Raw genomic sequence first — 5,000 nt, 5'->3', positions numbered from 1 at the left:
TCCCCTTCTCTTCGTTCCTTCTCTATCCCAGCTTCTCCTCTTCCCTTCCCTTCGTTCCTTCTCTATCCCAGCTTCTCCTCTTCCCTTCCCTTCGTTCCTTCTCTATCCCAGCTTCTCTTTTTCCCTTCCCTTCGTTCCTTCTCTATCCCAGCTTCTCTCTTCCTTCCCTTCGTTCCTTCTCTATCCCAGCTTCTCTTTCCCTTCCTCGTTCCTTCTCTATCCCAGCTTCTCTTCTCCTTCCCTCGTTCCTTCTCTATCCCAGCTTCTCTTCTCCCTTCCTTCGTTCCTTCTCTATCCAGCTTCTCTTTCCCTTCCTTCGTTCCTTCTCTATCCCAGCTTCTCTTCTTCCCTTCCTTCGTTCCTTCTCTATCCCAGCTTCTCTTCTCCCTTCCCTTCCTTCTCTTTTCCCTCCTTCGTTCCTTCTCTATCCAGCTTCTCTTCTTCCCTTCCCTTCGTTCCTTCTCTATCCCAGCTTCTCTTCTTCCCTTCCCTTCGTTCCTTCTCTATCCCAGCTTCTCTTCTTCCCTTCCTTCGTTCCTTCTCTATCCCAGCTTCTCTTTCCTTCCCTTCTCCTTCTCTATCCCAGCTCTCTTCTTCCCTTCCTTCGTTCCTTCTCTATCCCAGCTTCTCTTCTTCCCTTCCCTTCGTTCCTTCTCTATCCCAGCTTCTCTTCTTCCCCTTCTCTATCCCAGCTTCTCTTCTTCCCCTTCCCTTCGTTCCTTCTCTATCCCAGCTTCTCTTCTTCCCCTTCCCTTCGTTCCTTCTCTATCCCAGCTTCTCTTCTTCCCCTTCCCTTCGTTCCTTCTCTATCCCAGCTTCTCTTCTTCCCCTTCTCTATCCCAGCTTCTCTTCTTCCCCTTCCCTTCGTTCCTTCTCTATCCCAGCTTCTCTTCTTCCCTTCCCTTCGTTCCTTCTCTATCCCAGCTTCTCTTCTTCCCTTCCCTTCGTTCCTTCTCTATCCCAGCTTCTCTTCTTCCCTTCCCTTCGTTCCTTCTCTATCCCAGCTTCTCTTCTTCCCCTTCCCTTCGTTCCTTCTCTATCCCAGCTTCTCTTCTTCCCTTCCCTTCGTTCCTTCTCTATCCCAGCTTCTCTTCTTCCCTTCCCTTCGTTCCTTCTCTATCCCAGCTTCTCTTCTTCCCTTCCCTTCGTTCCTTCTCTATCCCAGCTTCTCCTCTTCCCCTCCCTTCTTCCCTTCTCTATCCCAGCTTCTCTTCTTCCCTTCCCTTCGTTCCTTCTCTATCCCAGCTTCTCTTCTTCCCCTTCTCTATCCCAGCTTCTCTTCTTCCCCTTCCCTTCGTTCCTTCTCTATCCCAGCTTCTCTTCTTCCCCTTCTCTATCCCAGCTTCTCTTCTTCCCTTCCCTTCGTTCCTTCTCTATCCCAGCTTCTCTTCTTCCCTTCCCTTCGTTCCTTCTCTATCCCAGCTTCTCTTCTTCCCTTCCCTTCGTTCCTTCTCTATCCCAGCTTCTCTTCTTCCCTTCCCTTCGTTCCTTCTCTATCCCAGCTTCTCTTCTTCCTTCCTTCGTTCCTTCTCTATCCCAGCTTCTCTTTTTCCCTTCCCTTCGTTCCTTCTCTATCCCAGCTTCTCTTCCTCCCTTCCTTCGTTCCTTCTCTATCCCAGCTTCTCTTCTTCCCTTCCCTTCGTTCCTTCTCTATCCCAGCTTCTCTTCTTCCCCCTTCCTCTTCGTTCCTTCTCCTTCCCTCGTTCTTCTCTATCCCAGCTTCTCTCTTCCCTTCCCTTCGTTCCTTCTCTATCCCAGCTTCTCTTTCCCTTCCTTCGTTCCTTCTCTATCCCAGCTTCTCTTCTTCCCTTCCCTTCGTTCCTTCTCTATCCAGCTTCTCTTCCTCCCTTCCTTCGTTCCTTCTCTATCCCAGCTTCTCCCTTCCTCTTCCCCTTCCTTCGTTCCTTCTCTATCCCAGCTTCTCTCTTCCCTTCCTTCGTTCCTTCTCTATCCCAGCTTCTCTTCTTCCCTTCCTTCGTTCTTCTCTATCCCAGCTTCTCTTCTTCCCTTCCCTTCGTTCCTTCTCTATCCCAGCTTCTCTTCTTCCCTTCCCTTCCTTCCTTCCCTTCCCCGCCTTCTCTTTTCCCTTCCCTTGTTTTCCTTCTCTATCCCAGCTTCTCTCTTCCTTCCCTTCGTTCCTTCTCTATCCCAGCTTCTCTTCTTCCCTTCCCTTCGTTCCTTCTCTATCCCAGCTTCTCTTCTTCCCTTCCCTTCGTTCCTTCTCTATCCCAGCTTCTCTTCTTCCCTTCCCTTCGTTCCTTCTCTATCCCAGCTTCTCTTCTTCCCTTCCCTTCGTTCCTTCTCTATCCCAGCTTCTCTTCTTCCCTTCCCTTCGTTCCTTCTCTATCCCAGCTTCTCTTCTTCCCTTCCCTTCGTTCCTTCTCTATCCCAGCTTCTCTTCTTCCCCTTCCCTTCGTTCCTTCTCTATCCCAGCTTCTCTTCTTCCCTTCCCTTCGTTTCTTCTCTTCTTCCCCTTCCCTTCGTTCCTTCTCTATCCCAGCTTCTCTTCTTCCCTTCCCTTCGTTCCTTCTCTATCCCAGCTTCTCCTCTTCCCTTCCCTTCGTTCCTTCTCTATCCCAGCTTCTCTTCTTCCCCTTCCCTTCGTTCCTTCTCTATCCCAGCTTCTCTTCTTCCCTTCCCTTCGTTCCTTCTCTATCCCAGCTTCTCTTCTTCCCTTCCCTTCGTTCCTTCTCTATCCCAGCTTCTCTTCTTCCCCTTCTCTTCTTCCCCTTCCCTTCGTTCCTTCTCTATCCCAGCTTCTCTTCTTCCCCTTCCCTTCGTTCCTTCTCTATCCCAGCTTCTCTTCTTCCCTTCCCTTCGTTCCTTCTCTATCCCAGCTTCTCTTCTTCCCCTTCTCTTCTTCCCCTTCCCTTCGTTCCTTCTCTATCCCAGCTTCTCTTCTTCCCTTCCCTTCGTTCCTTCTCTATCCCAGCTTCTCTTCTTCCCTTCCCTTCGTTCCTTCTCTATCCCAGCTTCTCTTCTTCCCTTCCCTTCGTTCCTTCTCTATCCCAGCTTCTCTTCTTCCCTTCCCTTCGTTCCTTCTCTATCCCAGCTTCTCTTCTTCCCTTCCCTTCGTTCCTTCTCTATCCCAGCTTCTCTTCTTCCCTTCCCTTCGTTCCTTCTCTATCCCAGCTTCTCTTCTTCCCCTTCCTTCTCTATCCCAAGCTTCTCTCCTTCCTTCGTTCCTTCTCTATCCCAGCTTCTCTTCTTCCCTTCCCTTCGTTCCTTCTCTATCCCAGCTTCTCTTCTTCCCTTCCCTTCGTTCCTTCTCTATCCCAGCTTCTCTTCTTCCCTTCCCTTCGTTCCTTCTCTATCCCAGCTTCTCTTCTTCCCCTTCCCTTCGTTCCTTCTCTATCCCAGCTTCTCTTCTTCCCCTTCTCTTCTTCCCCTTCCCTTCGTTCCTTCTCTATCCCAGCTTCTCTTCTTCCCCTTCTCTTCTTCCCCTTCCCTTCGTTCCTTCTCTATCCCAGCTTCTCTTCTTCCCCTTCTCTTCTTCCCCTTCCCTTCGTTCCTTCTCTATCCCAGCTTCTCTTCTTCCCCTTCCCTTCGTTCTTTCTCTATCCCAGCTTCTCTTCTTCCCTTCCCTTCGTTCCTTCTCTATCCAGCTTTCTTCTTCTTCCTCCCAGCTTCTCTTCTTCCCCTTCTCTTCTTCCCTTCCCTTCGTTCTTTCTCTATCCCAGCTTCTCTTCTTCCCCTTCTCTTCTTCCCCTTCCCTTCGTTCCTTCTCTATCCCAGCTTCTCTTCTTCCCCTTCTCTTCTTCCCTTCCCTTCGTTCCTTCTCTATCCCAGCTTCTCTTCTTCCCTTCCCTTCGTTCCTTCTCTATCCCAGCTTCTCTTCTTCCCTTCCCTTCGTTCCTTCTCTATCCCAGCTTCTCCTCTTCCCCTTCCCTTCGTTCCTTCTCTATCCCAGCTTCTCTTCTTCCCCTTCTCTTCTTCCCCTTCCCTTCGTTCCTTCTCTATCCCAGCTTCTCTTCTTCCCTTCCCTTCGTTCCTTCTCTATCCCAGCTTCTCTTCTTCCCCTTCCCTTCGTTCCTTCTCTATCCCAGCTTCTCTTCTTCCCTTCCCTTCGTTCCTTCTCTATCCCAGCTTCTCTTCTTCCCCTTCCCTTCGTTCCTTCTCTATCCCAGCTTCTCTTCTTCCCTTTCCTTCTTTCCTTCTCTTTCCCACCTTCCTTTCTTCCTTTCCCTTCGTTTCTTTTCTATCCCAGCTTTCCTTCTTCCCTTCCCTTCGTTCCTTCTCTATCCCAGCTTCTCTTCTTCCCGTTCCTTCTCTATCCCAGCTTCTCTTCTTCCCCTTCCCTTCGTTCCTTCTCTATCCCAGCTTCTCTTCTTCCCCTTCCCTTCGTTCCTTCTCTATCCCAGCTTCTCTTCTTCCCCTTCTCTTCGTTCCTTCTCTATCCCAGCTTCTCTTCTTCCCCTTCCCTTCGTTCCTTCTCTATCCCAGCTTCTCTTCTTCCCTTCCCTTCGTTCCTTCTCTATCCCAGCTTCTCTTCTTCCCTTCCCTTCGTTCCTTCTCTATCCCAGCTTCTCTCCTTCCCCTTCCCTTCGTTCCTTCTCTATCCCAGCTTCTCTTCTTCCCCTTCCCTTCGTTCCTTCTCTATCCCAGCTTCTCTTCCTCCCCTTCCCTTCATTCCTTCTCTATCCCAGCTTCTCTTCCTCCCCTTCCCTTCGTTCCTTCTCTATCCCAGCTTCTCTTCTTCCCTTCCCTTCATTCCTTCTCTATCCCACCTTCTCTCCTTCCCCTTCCCTTCGTTCCTTCTCTATCCCAGTTTCTCTTCTTCGCCTTCTCTTCGTTCCTTCTCTATCCCAGCTTCTCTTCTTCCCCTTCCCTTCGTTCCTTCTCTATCCCAGCTTCTCTTCCTCCCCTTCTCTTCATTCCTTCTCTATCCCAGCTTCTCCTCTTCCCTTCCCTTCGTTCCTTCTCTATCCCAGCTTCTCTCCTTCCCCTTCCCTTCGTTCCTTCTCTATCCCAGCTTCTCTTCTTCTCCTTTCCTTCATTCC

Source organism: Penaeus japonicus, unplaced genomic scaffold (assembly GCF_977035675.1).
Source record: "Penaeus japonicus unplaced genomic scaffold, GWHDUDI00000001_assembly GWHDUDI00000003, whole genome shotgun sequence".
Classification (NCBI taxonomy): Eukaryota; Metazoa; Arthropoda; class Malacostraca; order Decapoda; family Penaeidae; genus Penaeus; species Penaeus japonicus.
This window is presented reverse-complemented; position numbering follows the sequence as displayed.